Source organism: Lissotriton vulgaris, chromosome 8 (genome assembly GCF_964263255.1).
Source record: "Lissotriton vulgaris chromosome 8, aLisVul1.2, whole genome shotgun sequence".
NCBI lineage: Eukaryota > Metazoa > Chordata > Amphibia > Caudata > Salamandridae > Lissotriton > Lissotriton vulgaris.
The window spans coordinates 415,738,181-415,760,141 of record NC_141696.1 but is presented as its reverse complement, the minus strand read 5'-3'; the positions used below and the strand labels follow the sequence as shown (position 1 = coordinate 415,760,141).

The 21,961-nt window shown below is 43.8% G+C and overlaps 1 protein-coding gene across 1 annotated transcript in view; it reads right to left on the bottom strand.

Moving 5' to 3' along the window:
* GABRA5 (gamma-aminobutyric acid type A receptor subunit alpha5) overlaps window positions 1–21,961 on the bottom strand; it is a 552,901-nt gene that overhangs the window by 42,230 nt on the left and 488,710 nt on the right. The window lies entirely within an intron of this gene.

Below are 21,961 nucleotides of genomic sequence, written 5' to 3'. Positions count from 1 at the left end.
GTCCAACAAACGAGAGGCACTCAGGCACACAAGAGCTTTTCCCCATAGGCTTTTATTAGGTCAACAATAGCTCTCGCCAGTAAATTCAGCATCGGGCTGCACATCCGGACGCGTTTCGAGTGTCTCCCTTCTTCGGCGGCATTGCAGTCCGTTAACACCATTGGAGCCCCACCTTCTCTGTTATGCTCGATCGCACGCCATGATTGGCTGCTCAGTTATGAGTCTATGCGTTGCATCATGGATGATGAAGTCCTTCTTAAAACAGTGCCCAATAATCAATGCATTTTAAGCTTCCAATGAGCCCCGGACACAGCACATTGTAAGATCCTCCTTATGTGCCCCACAGTGGAGCCACTTACTTCGTGACTTCGTGGCCTTTTGGTTCTCGAAGTGGTGCCCCTCAGCGGCAGGACGGCCGCTTAACATTCATGCTCGTGGGGATGTCCAACAAACGAGAGGCACTCAGGCACACAAGAGCTTTTCCCCATAGGCTTTTATCAGGTCAACAATCGCTCTCGCCAGTAAATTCAGCATTGGGCTGCACATCCGGATGCGTTTCGGGGCTCTCCCTTCTTCGGCGGCATTGCAGTCTGTGAACACCATCGGAGCCCCACCTTCTCTGTTATGCTCGATCGCAGGCCATGATTGGCTGCTCAGTTATGATCTATGCGTTGCATCATGGATGATGAAGTCCTTCTTAAAACGGTGCCCAATAATCAATGCATTTTAAGCTTCCAATGAGCCCCGGACACAGCACATTGTAAGATCCTCCTTATGTGCACACCGCTTCCGTTAAAGCCCCTGAAGAGAAGCAAATGGAGCTTCGAAACGCGTCGGGCAGATCCCGTACGGAGCGGCGTCTACGAGTGGATCCCCGCCCTCGCCTATACATAAACCAAGCTGCTGTTCGCGTGCTACTCAAAGGTGGACACCTTCGAGCATTGATTTATATATATATATATATTCTCGCTCCCAGGTTGTCCACCTTTGAGTAGCACGCGAGCAGCAGCTTTATTTATGTGTAGGTGAGGACGGGGATCTGCTTGTAGATGCCGCTCCATAATGGATCTGCCCGACGCGTTTCGAAGCTCCATCTGCTTCTCTTCAGGGGCTTTAATGGAATATGAAATTGGAGAAGTGTAGCGGGTGTGCACACCGCTTCCGTTAAAGCCCCTGAAGAGAAGCGGATGGAGCTTCGAAACGCGTCAGGCAGATCCATTAAGGAGCGGCATCTACAAGCGGATCCCCGTCCTCACCTACACATAAATAAAGCTGCTGCTCGCGTCCTACTCAAAGGTGGACAACCTGGGAGCGAGAATCTATATGCGGCCGTCCAGCCGCAGAGTATGCACCACCCCGCTAGCGTTGGGGGTCACGGCAGTGAAGTAGCAGCCGTACATGGGATCGAGGATGGGCCCACTTGTGGAGTCCATATAAGACTTGATTGTGTGCTTTCCGCACTACACTTCCCAGAAGTCTCATTGGAGCCTCCCATCGGCGGGTGAGTAATATGAAATTGGAGAAGTGTAGCGGGTGCGCACACCACTTCCATTAAAGCCCCTGAAGAGAAGCGGATGGAGCTTCGAAACGCATCGGGCAGATCCATTACGGTGCGGCATCTACAAGCGGATCCCCGTCCTCACCTACACATAAATAAAGCTGCTGCTCGCGTGCTACTCAAAGGTGGACAACCTGGGAGCGAGAATATATATATATATATATATATATATATATATATATATATATATATATTTGCCACTATTCCTCCGGGAAGGAACAAATTGGGTCGCACTCCACAGGTCGAGTTTGCATTTTTTTTTATTTTTCCATTACATTCCACAGACTCAGGCAGATGTTTCGATCTACGCGTTTCGGTATTACAAATACCTTGCTAACGATCAACCGACCATTTGGCTCCCCCTCCCTGATATACTTGAAATGTATACATTACATCATTTCCTGTTTGGGGTTTGCCAGTGCCTCGTTGCTTTATGGGACATGTAGTTTTTTGGTTTTTAACTGAATGTTACTTTCTACCTTTTGCCCAACACCATGCATTTTACAATTTCAAATGATGATGGATTAGTCATAAACATTGAACACATGAAAGATGAGAGGTTCCCTCTAGTGGGACAAGATTACAACTTCCTTCATATATTACTCACTGATTTATGATTTTTTCATGTTCAAACAGCGAATAGTAAACAACTGGGATGTTATCAACCAATGGTTTCCCTCTGGTAGAGGGAAACGATTGGTTGATAACATCCCAGTTGTTTACTATTCGCTGTTTGAACATGAAAAAATCATAAATCAGTGAGTAATATATGAAGGAAGTTGTAATCTTGTCCCACTAGAGGGAACCTCTCATCTTTCATGTGTTCAATGTTTATGACTAATCCATCATCATTTGAAATTGTAAAATGCATGGTGTTGGGCAAAAGGTAGAAAGTAACATTCAGTTAAAAACCAAAAAACTACATGTCCCATAAAGCAACGAGGCACTGGCAAACCCCAAACAGGAAATGATGTAATGTATACATTTCAAGTATATCAGGGAGGGGGAGCCAAATGGTCGGTTGATCGTGAGAAAGGTATTTGTAATACCGAAACGCGTAGATCGAAACATCTGCCTGAGTCTGTGGAATGTAATGGAATAATAAAAAAAAATGCAAAATCGACCTGTGGAGTGCGACCCAATTTGTTCCTTCCCGGAGGAATAGTGGCAAATGGATTAGCAGCGTGGTTCAGCTGCAGGGCGCCGCACCCGTTTTGAGCGCTGCACGAGTGGTAAAGGGAACCAGCAATGGAGAAAATATATATATATATATATATATATATATATATATATATATATATATATATATATATATATATATATATATATATATATATATATATATCCATCCTACTGGCGGTCGCCAGTAGGTATATATATATTTAGGACCTAGTTACCATAGGAAATCCCCAACATTCTATTGGGAATAACTTTGGCGCCGATTGAGGAATCTGTGTGTAAGTTTCCTTAAAATTGCTTCGCTCCGCTCCGCTCCTTCCCTGAAAGTTTCGGGGGGATTCGTCTTGCGGGGGCCGAGAAAAAAGGGGGGTCCCAAAACGTGTTTTCCCCATGTTAATTTCCATAGGGACCTTTAGACACGGCTACAGGCCGAACGACTGAATGGAATTACACTAAAGTTGGCAAAATGGTAGGGCCTGATATTCAGATTTGCCTTTGCTATGTTTGGTAAAAATCCCTCCAGTAGTTCTTTAGGAAATTGAATTTGAAATTTTTCAAATGCCATTTTGTAAGGGACCTTTAGACACGGCTACAGCTCGAACGGCTGAACGGAATTACACCAAACTTGGCAAAATGGTAGGGACAGGTATGCAGTAGGGCCTTTTCTATATTTGGTGAAAATCCCTCCAGTACTTATTGAGAAAATTGAATTTGAGCAAATTATATATCTAAATGTGCTCAACATCCTATTGGGAATAACTTTGGCGCCGATTGAGGAATCTGTGTGTAATTTTCCAGAATTTGGGCCAGCTCCACTCTGCTCCTTCCCTGAATGTTTCGGGGGGATTCGTGAAGTGGGAGCCGAAATGGGGGTCCCAAAACGTGTTTTCCCCATGTTAATTTCAATAGGGACCTTTAGACACAGCTACAGCCCGAACGGCAGAATGGAATTGCACCAAACTTAGCAAAATGGTAGGGCCTGGTATGCAGATGTGCCTTTGCTAAGTTTGGTGAAAATCCCTTCAGTAGTTCTTGAGAAAATTGAATTAGAAATTTTTCTAATGGCATTTTCGATGGGACCTTTACACACGGCTACAGCCCGAACGGCTGAACGGAATTACACCAAACTTGGCAAAATGGGAGGGACAGGTATGCAGTAGTGCCTTTTCTATATTTGGTGAAAATCCCTACAGTAGTTGTTGAGAAAATTGAATTTGAGCAAATGATATATCTATATGCACTCACCGTACGTGCACCATACGCGTACGGTACCCGTACCGTACACGTACGTGCGCGTACCCTTACGTGCGTGAGCGAGTTTCTGATTGGCTGGCAGTCGGCTGACTGTCAACATTCGAAACTGTCCAAACCAGGAAGTGTTGGCCACCATCTTGTTTTTCAGGAGAACGAAGGCACAAGAGAGCCCAAAACAAGAGTGGAAAACATGAAAAGGGGGCAGGGTAGAGAACCCCCAACCCTCTAGCCCTTCTCAGGGGGTCCCAAAAGGACCCCCAAGGGCAAAAAAGAAAAGAAAAAATTCGAAAAAATCACGGGGTACGCGCACCGTACACGTACGGTACGCATACCGTGCGCGTACCCCGCGATTAAAATTTAAAAAAAAAAAATTGCACTTGGTGGTCTTTCTAGGACCCCCTGAGAAGGGCTAGGGGGTCAGGGGGTCTCAACCCTGCCCCCTTTTCGCGTTTTCCACTCTTGTTTTGTGCTCTCTCGTGCCTCACTTCTCCTGAGAAACAAGATGGCTGCTCAGGTGGTCCCAGAAGGATAATAACATATATAAACGTTATCCGCTAATAGAATTAGCATTTACAAAACCTTTGAAATTTATTGAAAACAAATATAGGTTTCACGCCTGATATAGTTAGGAATTAGCATTTAAAAAACCTTGCAAATTCACTGAAAAAAGCCATAGGCTTCAAGCCTTATATAGTTAGGAATTAGCATGTAAAAAACCTTGCAAATTCACTTAAAAAACCATAGGTTTCAGGCCTTTTATAGTTAGGAATTAGCATTTAAAAAACCTTGCAAATTCACTTAAAAAAACCATAGGTTTCAGGCCTTATATAGTTAGGAATTCGCATTTAAAAAACCATTGAAATTGCTCCTATATAGTTAGTTGTACTAACTATATTTCGTGCACCCACAATCCACTGCTGATGATGTCACATATTACATCATTCATGACATGGTCAGTGACATCACTGATGACATCACTGATGACATCTCATTTGACATCACTGATCACATCACTGATCATATCATTCATGTGATAATACGATGCACCTCCTCACACTCTAATATAACCTTTGACACACCCACTATTAAATACAGACTGCCATTCTTGAAACCATTGACACACCAATACCAGTTACTACATACGCACTCACTGATTCCTAGGTCTACACACACATTCACTCATTCACCCATAGAATCACTCATACATACAGTCACTCATCAATACAACACTATCATATGCACTCATAAACCTATACAGACACTCACACACTGCCACTCATCCATGGAGTTACTCACACACCTAGTCAGTCATGAAAAGAATCAATCACACTTCCATTTCCTCAACTATACAGTTATACACACAACACCTTACTTATTCAAACATATACTAACACATACTTACTCAATTATACAATCACTGATACAAAAACACAATGATCCATACAGCCACTTGCACATTCACTGGCTCTCATGTATAGTCATTTATATATGCCAACTCTCACATGCACTGTGTTTTACATATGTACTTACTTGGAGATGTAGCACTGAGATATCCATTCACTCACCAACACACCCATGCACACAGTCAACCGCCCATATAGCTGTTTCAACATGCACTCTTGAACTCATACACCTAGTGAATCAACTGCTCACACATCTATGCACAGAGTCACACACCTCCCAGCCACCCACACACACACTCAGTCTCCCATTCAAATACTTGGGCAACCAATCAATAACCCATATAGCCACTCATATAGCTACTGATTAACACATGCAGCAGCTTACACAACAACAGACATACTGATGCACACATTCAGATTGTTTAGTCACTAACCCATGCATTTAGTAAGACACATTTAATCACTCACTCATACAGTCAGTCACGCACCTACTAAATCCTTCATCCAGACACTTATACATCCACTCATTCTTCAATATGTAAAACATATTAAACTTTACAGAAACACACAGACACTGGACGATGTCATCAGTGATGTCATCAGTGATGTCAAATGAGATGTCATCAGTGATATCATCAGTGATGTCATTTGAGATGTCATCAGTGATGTCATCAGTGATGTCACTGACCATGTTATGAATGTATGTAATATGTGACATCATCAGCAGTGGATTGCGGGTGCGCTATATATAGTTAGTACAACTAACTATATAGGAGCAATTTCAATGGTTTTTTCAATGCTAATTCCTAACTACATAAGGCATGAAACCTATGTTTTTTTAAGTGAATATATATATATATATATATATATATATATATATATAGCAAATTTGAAACTATAAGAAACACTACATATAGAAAATATAACAAGTATACATGCACATATACCTTTACATTTTAATGATAATGTATTTGGATCCAATGTTTCTTTGGAATCAGACCTCACATCTTCTAATACAATTTAGATTAGATGTTTAGTAGAGCTTGTAGCACAGGCAAAGTTCAAAACACTTTCTGGCAAGGCTTTTCAGCAAACTCTCTTTATAGCACAGTTCACGTTTCTTTATAGGCTTGTAAATTAAATATCTTAACAATTGCACAGTTCTTGTTCATTGTTGAATATTTCCAACAAAATTGGAATCAGTCTTAATTCATGAAAATCAATCTCAAAGTTCAAATAGAGCTCAAAAACTCATCAAGGCGGTTCATATAGGCTTAAATTGTTGTAGCAAAAGGTGTGATGTGCTTTCTCCCAATCATTAATTGCCAAGTAAGTCCATTCGTGAGCTGCAAATCTTTGACTTGGTATTCTGGCTCTTTTGGAACTCCTTACTGTTGGCCTTTCCCCATTACGTTCACTCTGTTCAGACTGGCTAGAGATCATTGTGATTGTCAATGGTGTTTTTCTCTCTGTCAAAATACGTCTCAACTTTTCTTGTCTTCTGGGCCAACGGTGTCCAGGTACTACTCGATTTTCAGGTGTACTAATTCCTTCGATGGGGTCACAATAATGCCTAGTCAGCCTTTTCTCTTGTGACCCTTTGGTGCCTACAAGCGCTGACTCTCTTGGACCCCCCTTGGGCCAAGTACATGGAATCGCACTAGCTTGCATGTCCTCAACAGCTTGCCTGACCTAAATCGGCATTCTCTCTGCAACCACCAGTACAACCAAAAATGGTGCGGTATCTTCAAGAGGAAATGGGACTCTGCGGGTATGGGAAGCATCTACCCAATTCGGAAGACCACCACATTTAACAGCAGTTGTGGTTACTAGAATCAGCTGGAATGACTCACACCATTGAGTTTCCAAGCATTACTTGCATCCATGCTTCTTCACAAAGACCCAGCCTCTGGGGCTGAGTTCATGGCACTGATTATGTTGATCTGAAGTTGCAGCTTCCCCCACCTGCTGAGACACAGAACGCACCATGTCAACCAGTCCTTTATAGTAATCGAGCACAAAGTCATCTGTTATATTCACTAATGCATTCACTGGAGCTGTATGCTGTTTCAATGTCCTCCCAATAATTACTGTGTGTGGGGATAGTCCCATCCTTCTGTCTGGGGTACTTCTCAAGCTCATCAACACAAGAGGTAATGCATCAGGTCATTTCAGAGAAGCTGAAGCACACACTTTTGACAACCTGGATTTCAATGTTCTCCACATTTCCAGAATCCTCTATACGATAAGTACAATGGAGTTTTTGGTCAATTTGTAATGTTGCACATAACATCTTCAAGACCTCATTATTAAAATGAGTTCCTCGGTCTGACTCCAAAGAAGTCAGAAATCCAAAACGTGGTATCAATTCTCTCAGCAGTAACTTTCCCAGAGTTAGGCTATCATTTCTTCCTGTGAGATAAGCTTCCACCCACCATGAAAAACAGTCTCAAGAACATGTTTCAAACTATTACACATGGGCATCTCCATGAAATTGAGTTGCATTCTATTAAAAGGACCTCCTGATTTTCCTACAAGACTTATTGTGACTGAAGTACTTTTCCTGCATTTGGTTGTTGATGAACGAAATGCATCATAGCATCCCTCCCAACATGTGCAGGACCATGATAGTATTGCGCCGTAGGAGGCAGCAACATATCTGGTATCACAAGTCTTCCATCAGTGTATACCCATACATCATCTTCCTGTCTCCTGGTGCAACCTCCTCTGATCCACACTTGTTTCTCAGCTTCCGGCACTTCATCCTACATTGCTTTTACCTCCTCACATGGATCTACAGTGGATAACCACAGTCTGCATTCTGTGACATCAGAGTTCCCTCCCATTGGATGTATATTGAAGGTGTAGGAATTTAGAGCGCAATTGTATGCAGACTCCTCCCCATAGCGGTTGCGGACTGTAACATAATGTGCAGCACACTTCACCATGGCAATTTGAGCAGGCAATTTTAGTGACAGCAAAATGGTTTCTTACACTTTCTCCATTTCAGTTAGGGGAATCAGATGAAGTCATGAAACCAAGCTGAGACCACAATAGGTCAGTCATGCACGACGCCAAATCCGTACTGACTGTTGGTAAAGATGGTGGTTTGCAATTGGTTATAGATGTTGCAAGCTAATGTCAAGGCTACCAACTCAGCCACTTGTGCAGAAAATTTTCCTTGCAACCATAAAGCTTCAACCACTCCTGCAACCATACAAATATCATATGCAGCCTTCAGGTTTCCTTCCGCATCTCGTTAACAACATCTATCAACAAACAGCACATGATATGATTCAGGCAAAGGAGTATCAAGTATGTCAGGATGAGGTTTTTTTAACACAGTTCATATCATCCAAAAAATCATGATCAGCTTCATTAAATGACAATCTCATTTCCAGGAAGGGGCATCAGGGCTGCAGTACTTATACTCATGCATCTCATAAGAGTAAAATGTTCTGCTCCCAAGATAATTTGCTTGTATAGTGGTTACTGGTAAGTTGGAGTATTTGAGTAGTAGTAAACAACACCTAAACTGGATTAGGCTTGTGAACTTTCAATGGATGTCCCATGACACTACTCTCACTCTGTTCCAAACTCGAATATGTTACAGCAACAGCTTTCAAACATCCAGGTAATGCGGCAGCTACAGGGTCCAGAGTAGCCAAAAAATAGGCCACCGGTCTAAGCGCAGTACCAAGCGTTTGAGCTAGCACTGACAATCTACCACCGTCATGCTCACTGAAGAACAGAGTAAAGCTTTTGTCAGGCATTCCCAATCCTGGAGCTCAAAAAAGAATCTCTTGCAGTTCAGTAAAAGAGTACATGAAATTGTCATCCCAAGGTACCGGATCGGACACATCTTTGCGTGTCAACCTCTGCAGGGGCTTCGCTGTCAAAGAAAAATTAGGAATCCATTGATGACAGTAGCCAACCATTCCCAGATACATGGGGGCTTCATTTTGTGTACTGGGCAGACTCATGTTAAGAATCAGTGTGATTCTATCTTGGGACTCTTTCCTTGTTCCTTTCTCAATATGATGTCCAAGATACAGATCGTTTTTTTTGCACAATTTCAATTTAGACTAAGACACTTTGGAGCTGATTACGGGTTTGGCAGTACCACCAAACTCGTGGGGACGCGGAGGTCTCCTGATGGCCATATTAATATTAAGGTGGCCATAACACCATTGCCACACCGCAGCCACCGGGGAACCTCTGACATTTCAGTCCATACCATGCAGGAACTGTTTTTGAAGTTCCCATTGTGGTTCCCATTTTCTGAGGCACTTCCGGGGGAATGCAAAAAACTAGCCCACCATACAGGAGGAAAATGCTAATCTGGGGCCGGTCTGACTGCAGCTTTGGTGGTGTGGCAGCAGTGAAGTACTGGTGCCGCACTGCCAAAGTCGGAATCAGGTCCTTTATGTCCATTCTCAGCCAAATGGTTCAGCAAAGCAATAGTATTGCATGTGCAAGCCTCCTAGGTACTTGGCACTACCAACAGGTTGTCAATGTACTGGACATGGACAGAATGATTGGCATCTGCAAAGACTCTACATTTGTTTTCAAAATCTGTGTAAATATAGAGGGGCTTTCTGTATACCATTGTGAAAGTCAGCACCATGCTAAGACACAACTGCCGAACTGGAAAGCTAAAATAAACTGGCTGTCTTCATGCAAAGGAATGGAAAAGAAGACTTGGCACTAATTGATGAGAGAACCACTCAGACTCGCATGGTATTTGAATTAATATCACTGCTGGATTTGGTAATGCCTCAGGACAACATGAAACCACAATCTGATGAATCCAGTGCAAATCCTGAACAATGTGGTATTTACCATTAGGTTTCTGAGAGATTTACATGAGCCTTCCATTATTTCTTTCAGGATTCCTTGTCTAATCATCAAATTATTCAAAGCAGTAATCCATGCAATAGTTTCTGGACCCAAAATATACTGAGGGATTCACAGAAATTCAGCATTAGGCTTCGCTGTGATTTTAACTGGGACAACACCGTTAATCAGACCAACATCCTTTCCTGTAAAGTCCCAGAATTCTGGCGACACAGTGTCTCTCAGTTCTAGAGATAGGTCACCTCTGGTTAGCAAAGGAAATATTCTTTCAGTTTATGGTTTTTATTTGGCCAATTTGAAAAAATATCCTCATAATTTGTATGGAATCCAATTCGCTTTGGTGAACAGTAAATGGAACAATTGAGTTTGCACAGCAAATCTCGTCCCAGAAAAGTAACTGGAATTGAATCACAGACAACAAATGTTTGTAAATCCTCAAAGGAACCTATTTTGACAGGTATGGGTTCTGTTAATGGGTTTGACATTTGTCTATTTGCAACTCCTACAACTTGGATTCTTTCTCCTGAGAGGTGTAGGTTCAGAACTTCGACTGTTCTCACAGTAGAGTGGGTAGCATTAGTATCAACAAGAAATTAGATAGAAGTACCGTTTACGTTGCCGTCCACATAGGGACCACTCTGGTCTACCTTTCGAGAATTGGGACATTAAATGTTCCATAATGTAGAAAAGCTAAAGGACCATCATTGTCAGTGTATTTCATCCAGTTTTCAAGCCATGTACATGTATGATATCCTCTCGCTTGAGACATATTCAATGCTGGTGTACTCTTAGGTGGTATCGGTTCTCCTCCTCTAATAGGTACAAGCACATCTCCCTGTGTCAAGTTTTCCAAATTCTTCATGATTTTCCTTTTTGCTTAATTAATTTTTGCCTTTCACAAATGATTCTCCGCTAATTAATTTCTCCTATACTTTCTTGTTTAGCTTTCACAACCCATACCAGTGCAACACACTGTGACATAGTCAACCTATCTCAGTGTGGTGTTACATAAGCCAATCAAAACCAGCGCCACACACAGTGATGTCAACCCCATTCATTGCAGGGCTACCCCTCCTTTACAATCCTCTGAGCGTGTTTTTCTCCAAGTGAAATCCTCACACAATTCAAGCTATTTTAAATCATTTCTGTCTGCTGAACTATAGATCATTTCATACCAGAAATCTAACCAGACACAATGATCCAATCTAACTTAACATACACGTCAAGTGAAACCTTGACCCGCGCAATCTCACCCAGGCTGATGCAAATATTCTCTGTGCACTGAGACCAATTGTAACAACCATTGCCCTCAATCTCACAAAGAAATGCCCCTTCTCTTGGTGGTACTATTGACATCTCACAAACAGAACTTACTTAGCGTATTCCACACTAAGACCGCCCATAGGTGTATCTCCCAGGATCTTAGGTCATGTCGGAGCCAATAACAACTTGCGGCCTCATTACAATGTTGGTCGGAAAGCCTACCGACTGACTACTGTAGGAATCGTTTCTGACCGATTCGGGTTCAGGGAGTCTGACCGACCGATTACGATGGTTCCGTACACCGTTCGGTTGGAATCCCAGTGACTTTAATGGGAGCCTGTGTTCTGACCAACAACACAGGCTCCCATTGAAGAAAGGGGTGGTTGCAGAAAACTTTCACCCTGTTGTGAGCAACCATGGTGCCTGCCACACTGTAAATGGTTAGAAAGAGGGGACCCATGGGAACCCCCACGGACCCTAACCGGAGGCCTCCGGGTGAAGTCAGGCCTGCTAAGAGCCCCCAAAGTCAGTTTCCGACAGCCAATTCATGTCAGACAGACTGATTCAGAAAGGCTATTGGAATCCAACATCGTAATCGGTCGGTTGGAAATGCGGCCTGTTGAGCTGTATGATTCTGCTCCGACCGACTCAGACTCTCCGAATGCCGGTCGGAACCAATTTGGAATGACCGACCGGTTGCATTCTATTGTAATCGGTTGTTCAGAAATGATTCCCGAGTCGGTCGGAAACATGGGTTCCGACACGGGTTAGGAAAATCCGAATCACATTCTGAGCCTTTCCGAAAGACATCGTAATGAGACCCTTCATTTCTTTGTATAAAGCGCATCACCCAAACATGAACTTCAACCACTTCGCATACCTCCCAACAGCCATTTCTCCACACCGCAATCTAAGTTTAAGCATTTGCAAAGCGCAACAATTTTTGATATTCACACCACTACTTCAAATCGTCTTCAATCCACTCCATTGATACGGGTACTTGGTCCTCTTCAGCTGCACATAGAACACTGGACTTGGGCTGGGATAAGCAATTTCTAAACAGGGATCTTGACAGAGATCTCAGTAAAGTTTCTCTATATATTAACGTCAGTAGACAGAACCATCTGGCGTGGTACTGGATTATTGTTGCAGTGGATACTGGGCCCTTTTTGATTATTTAGTTTTCTTATTACTATTTTCTCTGCCATATGACTTAGCTCTCCTACAATCACTTGATCCTCCGATGGATCTTGTATTGTGCCACTGAGTGATTGGATATAGGAGATCGAACATTCGGATATCAAATGAGGATCAGGAATTGGATAACTTAATCACAAACTAGATTATATTCATGTATGTGGCTCTCAACACAAGACTATACAAATAAAGGATTATCACTACTATTCCAAACATTTTGCTAGACTAAAATCATGCAAACCAGTATTAAGCAATAACATTAGTGCCTGATGATTGCATATTTATCTACGCTGATCTCTCCCTGTCATTAATAAATCAATTGGCAGGCACAATCAACTTAAGGAGACAATTTATGATAAAACACAGTCTATGGTTTAGTTAAAGGTAGATTTTATCAAAGATATACAAAGGGCAATATATCACTTAAAAACACATAGGAGTTAAATAGTGCATGATGGTATAATGTGTTTGGCCTTACCATTAAGTAAAAAGGAGCTTTTGAAAGTTCAGCAAGGGCATGAGCCACACAGTGTACACGTCAGCCTGAAAGAAGAGCAAGTAGAGTCCGCAAAGAGTTCGCAATGGAAGGATGCCGAAAAATCAAAAGCATCTCTGTGGTCAAAGATCAAGAACAATGCCCAACTCCTTCTCTCCCTCCATCCATCAAACAAATGTATAATATAATCCTCTAATTTCGAAGTGACACCTCCTTGGTCACCTCATCATATCAGACTACTCAGTCCATTAGTCAGTTTGTGTAGGATGATTGTGATGGGGCATAAAGGAAGACACATATTATAAGAAGAGGTGGTACTGATCATGTAATTTGTCAGATCATCAGGTATACGTAAACTTCCAAACTATAATCCTTTAGCAACAGGCACATGAGTGAGTTCAAGAGGACAGTTTTCCATACCAGATGTTCCCAAAGTATCTACTTTTAGTGCAAGCAGTCCTTGTAAGTGAGTGAGAACAAGACACAGTTTTGCTTCACATTGAAAGTTTAGTAAAACTTCTCACAAGTGTAAGAGAAAGCTGAGCAGGAAAAATGCAGGCCTACAATTAAGGTAAAATTAAGACAATGCAGAATATAAAGTAATGAAAATATACATTTCATAGGGGCAATCAATATTCTAAAACTCCTTTCAACTTATAAAAACTCAGAATATGTTATTAGTTGGATTGCAAATATCACATGTAACTATGACACATTACTCTGTTTTCAAAGTAACAACGTGTAAAATTATTTCAAATCAGAAAATAATAATGTTGTTTCAAATTACTTACATTAGTACATATATGAAGAATATTATCTGAAGATTTCAGGACATTTGCATTAAATATGGCTATGCAGGATAAGTTTTCTTTTCTCATTTGGTGCACATTTTCCCATATGCAAATTATGAAATTTTCAATGAAAGCCTTCAATATCACACGTAAAATTGTCCAGATTACATAAGATTTCATTAATTCTTTACAAACATTACTATTTCAATGAGGATGAGTAGGAAATTCGTAACATGCGCGTACATCACTTTAACATTTTGATACACGTTCCAATAACATGCGGATTAATAAAATATTAACCTATATTATTCAGATGAATATGATTTCATCTATTCTACAATTATCTGCATGTTTGTACAATGCAGTAACTAAGTTCTCTTACATTTATTTCTCACGTTCCTTTAACATGTAGTTTGAGCACATTTACTAATAGGTTACACGAAACATCCCATAATCGGTTTATGTGTCAAGTAAAAGTTCTGACAGCCTTTCAGCTGCATCAGTACCTAAGTGTTGACTCATTCTTTTTCTTCCATTGCTAGTAGTGTTCTAACATCTAGAAAAAAATTACGTTTGTCGAATGCACCACATAAGTAAATAAATAAACTACTGCCACAAATAATAATTTCCTCATTGACTTGGTCCAGCACATACTATTAGTTTATTAGTGCCCTTAACATTCTAAAATTTGCATGCTTGTTATTCCCTTATTCCTATTTATCTTGCAGCACACCTTTAAAAGAATCACAGAGATTTATTCATGGCTGTTATCTGTTGAATTCTCAAAATCACCCCCAAAAAAGTTATGTTTTCAATGACGGGGTCTTTGTTATTAAAAAGAAAACTTCACAGTATCGAAAATCTTCGCTTCATGTTGCCCAGAAAAATTGCTTTATAAATTGACTGTCTGCTGTTTTTATTAAAGAACATGGTGTGACCTTGGCTGAGCAGAAAATGTTCTAACATATTGCCTTCAGCAATCACTCTGTACATGGTTTTGCTACAGATATTCGGCAAAGTCCAGAGTATATCTGTTGGTATTTAATGTCTTTGAAAATTGACATCAACTTTTCAAACAAACCGTCTAATATTTTTTGTTTAGAACAATATGAAACTGTATTTCCATGTAACATTAAATCTCTCAAAGAAACATCTTAAAGATGGAGCTGTATGGTATCACGGATGTTATTAAAGACTACCTCTAGCCGTAGGACACCCATTATTCTGTATAGAGCAGTAAGGTGGAAGCATCACTAACACGCATTGGCAAAGCCAACAGGTCTGTCATTGGCTGCCAGCATTTTTGCTTATACCATAGGATTTGGCAAATCTTGTTTAGTTCTGTCATGGTTTTAGCACAACTTTATTGTTGGGGACGCTGCAGACCCTGATCATTCTAAAGAAAAACATTGATTAAAGGCGAAAATAGTTTTTGGTTTAAATAGAGAACACATTATATAATAGTCCTTGGCACTGAAGTGAAGTACTTTTTATGTGGATGTGCTTTGTGTGAAAGGGAAGCCAATCATAACTCAGAGTGAAATGAGCCAATGGCTCAAGTGAGCTGACTCATTGCCCCATGATGCTGGAGTGTGAACGGCACAACAATAGACTAACAGTTAACATATGGCATTTAAATAATTATTCAACTGTTAGGTGACAGTTGAAGCATTTGTAATTTGGTCTCCAGAAGCTTTAGGCAGGGAAAACGTACCTTCTAAAAGTACATTTTAGAAAATATTTATTACAAGTCTGACTTCACTAGTGAATCAGGCTTGGAGTAAACATTTCAAAAAAGTCAAAAAGTGAACTTTTTATGAATGTTATCATTTTCAACTTATTTGCACTGACATTTTATGTGGACCATGATTTGTTCCTCACTCTCAACAAAAACAAAATTAAGACACTGTCGGATTAAAAGATGATTTTATTACCCTTATCATTGTGTATAGTCCTTGGGCCTTCATCTTGGTCAGACTGGAGAGGAATGGGGTGACAACTGTAAGGTGTATGAATGCATACAATCTAGCTTTGCAAAAATTGTTTTTATGAAATTTGTCTTGTGCGTTTATGATCTGTTTTGATAGAAATAAAGCTATTATGATAATGATGACATTTCAGTTGTATCCTAGCTGGAGACAAAAATTATTACAGTTAATATTGTATCCCAATGCTTCCATATAGAACATTCAGCCTTAATGTGGATAAAACAAGCTTTTGGGCCTTTTCACTGTAAGGACATGTTTAACATAATCGTTAAATGTCATTCTTTTAAATAGCAGGCACCATCTGTTATAGGCAGTAAGGCCTACATAGGGGTGACTTGTTAATATTTAAAAGGAGAGTTTAGACCTGCATAACTAGTCTCCAGATGCTAGGCCTGCAGTTATGTGTACACTGTCACTGCAGTGGATGCTACAAGGGGTGCCACATTCCACTTGTGCCACTTAACTTACATGCCCTGGAGCTACTTTTGGGCCAAATACTAGAGACTTATAGGTATATTAAATATGCCAATTAGAGTTAAGCCAGTTTCATCATGTTGAAAGTGGGAGCAAAGTCTACAGAGTTCTACAGCCAGTCAAAAGAACCAAGGCAAAAATATGGGGGTATACCACACAGAAAATGATCATTTACAACAGGCCCACGCTTGAGTTTGCAGTGGGGACCAGTTTCATGTTAATAGGGCATGTTAATTTTTTGATTGTGGTGTGGATACCCGGCATCCTGTCCCAAAGTACATATTTTCCTATAGAGCATCATCTAAAACTTGCAGTATGATGATATGAGAAAGTTTTTTCTCCCAATTTTCCATCAATAACACTGCAGATGATTATTTTAGTATTCCTGCTTCACTGTTGATGTGACAAATATTGCTTGAACAATGAGGAGAATTTTATTGTTAACATTTGTTATAAGGAGACTTTGGAGTGTTTGAAAGACTCCACGTTTAGCTCACAAAATCGCAATTTTCCCCTATTTGATCAGGAAACTGAAACCAACTATTTGCACCAGCATGTAAGGTGTTTACAAGATGCTCCCACCCGGGACAAATGGAAAACAGGCACATCTCTGTTTCCAGACACCAGGGGAGTAAATGGGTTTCTTTGAAGCTTTAATGAAAGAAATCAGACCTAAGTGGGACGAGCTTGGCTCAGAGAGAGGGATCCGTCACATTTTTCCTTCAAGTCCCAATCTTGGTTCCTCCAAGAATACTATGCGGCGGGAAGGGCAGAAATTGGGCTGCTCCCTCGATGTGCCAGTTTGTGGTGATGCAGAGTAGGGACTCTGATCTTCTAGAAATCTCCACCTCCATGTTTAAACAACAGCATGGGGAAGAGGAAAGGTGAAACAGAATAACTGGAGAAGAAGTACGACAAACCTGCAAGGCAAATTAATCTCTGTCTGGAGTGTGAAGGACGCACTCTGGACTTGAACTTCTTGGACTTTTTTTGATTCTGTCTCTAGAACTAGGACACTAGCTCCCCACCTACTTCTAGGCAATTGTGGAGGGTGGACATGTAGTGGGCCCCAAAGAAAAGGGGTCCAGTTGGAGTTCTGTAGACAGGTCCTATTTTGAATGCTCTAATACAGGCTTCCATCAGGGACAGTTCCAGGATTTTTGGGGCCTGGAAAAAAAGGGAATATGTAGGACCAGTCTAATTTTGCATACAATGTGACACACTCAGGCCAGTTAGCATCTCAATAGTTGTCCCTGCTCCTGAAGCTGCTCTGTGCCGACCCCTCCTGGACTGAAGCCCCTCCCTCTCAGCAAACCTACAAACACGTCCTTTACAGCTCATAAAGGGCTGAAGGTGTGAGAGTTGCTTATGTGTTAATCCTGGGGTGGAGGGGGAGAATAAACTGCGGGACAATATGCATTGTGCAATGCTTATGTGTGGGAAGCCGAGCAGGAGGCGTAATTGCAGGGAAAACCTACAGAATGCGTCTCCTTGAAACTGGGATCATAGGAGGGGCCCTCCTGTCCCGTCCTTGCGTCCTTGCCTCGTTACACCATAGCAGCAAGGCCCATTCATAGTGAGACACCATTATTTCAAATGGAAAGGCAGAGGTCACAAGAGGGCTGGTGTGCAGCAGTGGCCTGGCTTTGGCATCCGGGTGCAGGACCCCACGTAGATGGGTTGAACGTGAAGCTCTAAGCAGCTCACGCTCATGTCTTACACTGGCCCTGCTTCAAGTCACGGAAGGCCTGAAAGTGCAGAAGGTATGCGGTAGTAAGACCTGCCTTGAGGACCATGGAATACAACTGCTAGTAGCACAACAGGTCAGCAGACTACCATGGCTGGACTGGAGAGCGGGTGTATGCTCCTGCAGTCCTGTGCTACTAAGGAGAAGGAAGCAGAAGTGCCAGGGGACTGTAGAAATGTATAATTAAACTGACACCGAAAAGTTGAGGGTAAGGAGATCCCACAATAACAGCTCCGGTGGCACAAGCTCACCATGAGCAGCAAAACACAAAAAATGCCAAATGAATTGGCGCACTAGGGCCAATGATATAAAGAAGGAGCTGATATCATGCGCAATATCCAACACTTTACAGTAGGTGCTCTGAGGTTCATGTGGAACAGTTGGGCCCCAAGGAAACATCAGGAGGCATTTCACACTATTTTTTATAAATACCCAATTTAAAAGTAGGATCCAAAGTTCATTTTTGCATCAACTCCTGATGGGTCCAGGGAACTGAGCACAGTGGCACCATGCAGAGATCACCCCCAGGTAAGAGTAGCATTGTTGCACTTCTTCCCCTGCTCCCTGAAACCAGAGAGGGAAAGCAGAAGGCTGTTGACCTTCCATTCCAGTCCTACAGCTGAGTGTAGGGCCAGCAGGGGAAGAGGATAGACCAAACAAACTTCGGATCACAACAAGGTCCAACGAGCACTGTGTGGAGGTGTTACAGGTGGAGGGCTAGAGATTCAGCACATAAAAGCCAAGCTGAGCATGGTAGATGTATGAAGTCCTGAGCAAAAATACCCTTAGGGCAAAGGAGTGCAGCATAAGCCACTTGGGGCCGTTTGAAATGTGCCTATGTGTTTGATAGGTAGTGGAAGCAAAAAGTCACTTACTGCATTCAGAGGTCCATCCAGGAGCAGTGAAGTGCCCCCACAAATCCATTGAGTTGGTCTCAGGGCCTCACACTGAGCATCGTGAGTAAAGGGTGAGTGAACCCAGGATAAGCTACTTCAGAGTTCAGTAGTTCCTCTATCTGACCTTTTGGCGTGCCCTTGGAATGTGTTGAACCCTTTGTATTTTGGGTCCTGAAATGATGCTAGGCAACCTATTTCAACAGTAGAAATAAGGGACCAGATTAACAAAGATGTTGCGGTGACTTAATTTTGAAGTGCTCAGAGAATGCCTACCTTACTCCGAAATTTCATTATTAAACAAGGAATCAATCAATCAATCAATCAAAGCATTTATATAGCGCGCTACTCACCCAGAGGGTCTCAAGGCGCTAGGGGAGGGGGGTCCGCTACTGCTCGAACTGCCAGGTCTTGAGTTGCTTCCTGAAGGCGAGGTGGTCCTGGGTCAGGCGGAGGTGGGTCGGGAGGGAGTTCCATGTCTTGGCGGCGAGGTAGGAGAAGGACCGTCCCCCTGTGGTGGCTCTTCGGATGCGGGGGACGGCGGCGAGGGCGTGGCCGGTCGATCGAAGCTGGCGTTTGGGAGCGTAGAAGTTGAGGCGGCTGTTGAGGTATCCTGGGCCTTGGTTGTGTAGGGCTTTGTGTGCGTGGGTGAGGAGTCGGAAGGTGATTCTCTTGTTGACCGGGAGCCAGTGCAGGTCTCTCAGGTGTCCGGAGATGTGGCTGCGATGGGGGATGTCCAGGATGAGTCGTGCTGAGGCGTTCTGGATCCGCTGGAGTCTCTTCTGGAGTTTGGCAGTGGTTCCGGCGTAGAGGGAGTTGCCGTAGTCCAGATGGCTGGTGACGAGGGCCTGGGTGACCGTCTTCCTGGTCTCGGTGGGAATCCACCGGAAGATCTTACGTAGCATGCGCAGGATGTTGAAGCACGACGAGGAGACGGCGTTGACTTGTCTGGTCATGGAGAGGGAGGAGTCCAGGATGGAGCCCAGGTTGCGTGCGTGGTCTGTTGGTTTGGGTGTGCTGCCTAGGGCGGGGGGCCACCAGGAGTCGTCCCAGGCGGAGGGTGAGGATCCCAGGATGTGGACTTCCGTCTTGTCCGAGTTCAGTTTCAGGCGGCTGTTCTTCATCCATTCGGCTACCTCTTTTATCCCTTCGTGAAGGTTGGCTCTGGCGGTGGCCGGGTCGTTGGTGAGGGAGAGGATCAGCTGGGTGTCGTTGGCGTAGAAGATGATGTTGAGGTTGTGCTGGCGTGCGATGTCTGCGAGGAGGCTCATGTAGACGTTGAAGAGGGTTGGACTGAGCGAGGAGCCTTGAGGAACGCCGCAGACGACTTCGGTGGCTTCAGATCTGAACGGGGGGAGGCGGACTCTCTGTGTCCTTCCGGCGAGGAAGGAGATGATCCACTCCAGTGCCTTCTCCTGGATTCCGACGTTGCTGAGTCGCTGCACTAGTGTACGGTGGCAGACAGTGTCGAAGGCCGCGAAGAGGTCTAGGAGGATGAGGGCTGCTGTTTCTCTGTTGTCAAGCAGTGCTCGGATGTCATCGGTGGCTGCGATCAGGGCGGTCTCGGTGCTGTGGTTGGCCCGGAAGCCAGGCTGCGAGAGGTCAAGGGATCCGTTCGTCTCGAGGAAGGCGGCCAGCTGCTTGTTGACGGTCTTCTCGATGACATTTGCAGGGAACGGGAGCAGCAAGATGGGGCGGTAGTTCTTCAGGTCGGTGGGGTCGGCTGATGGCTTCTTTAGTAGAGCGCTGAGTTCGGCGTGCTTCCAGCTCTCCGAGAAGGTAGCGGTGTCGAAGAAGGTGTTGATGATGTCCCGCAGGTGGGGTGCGATGACAGCGTCGGCCTTGTTGAAGACGTGGTGAGGGCAGGGGTCGGTCGGAGATCCGGAGTGGATGGAGTTCATTGTGCGGACGATGTCTTCGGTGCTGACCGGGGTCCAGGCGCGGAGGGTGGTGGTGGGGGGCGGTGGTTCGGTCGTGGCGTGCGTAGGTTGAGTGCTGAAGCTGTTGTGTATGTCCGCGATCTTGTTGTGGAAGTAGGAGGCGAGGGAGTTGCAGAGGTCTTGCGAAGGGGGGATGTTGTAGTTTCCAACGTTGGGGTTGGAGAGCTCTTTAACGATGTTGAAGAGTTCCTTGCTGTTGTGTGCGTTGTTGTCCAGTCGTTCCTTGAATGCAGTTTTCTTGGTGGCGTGGATGAGTTGGTGGTGTTTTTGGGGAGGCGAGCTTGAGGGCAGTCATGTTGTCCGGTGTTGGGTCTCTGCGCCAGGTTCTCTCGAGGGCTCGGCAGTTCTTCTTGGAGCTCTTGAGTTCGTCGGTTAACCATGGGGCTTTCTTGCTACCGGGTCTGCTAGGCGGGGTCCTCAGGGGGGCGAGGTCGTCTGCGCAGTCGCTGATCCACTTCGTGAGGTTGGTGGCCGCTTGGCTGGGGTTTGTTGCGCTGGTGGGTGGGTTCTTGCTCAGGGAAGTCGCGAGCTGGTCGGCTGTGATCTTGTTCCAGCTTCTGCGTGCAACCTGTTGCTGGTGGTGGTGGATCGTGGTCATTCTGAAGATGAAGTGGACGCAGCTGTGGTCCGTCCAGTGGAGTCCGGTGGCGTGGCTGAAGGTGATGTCCTTGTTGGATGAGAAGATGGGGTCGAGTGTGTGTCCGGCGTAGTGGGTGGGGGTGGTCACCAGCTGCTCGAGTCCCAGGTTTGCAAGGTTGTCCAGCAGGGTGATGGTGTTGCGGTCGTTGTTGTTCTCCAGGTGGAAGTTGAGGTCCCCGAGGAGGATGTAGTCAGCGGAGAGGAGGGCGTGCGGGCTGATGAAGTCGGCGATGTCTTCCCTGAATTGTGTGCGTGGTCCCGGGGGTCTGTAGATGAGGGTGC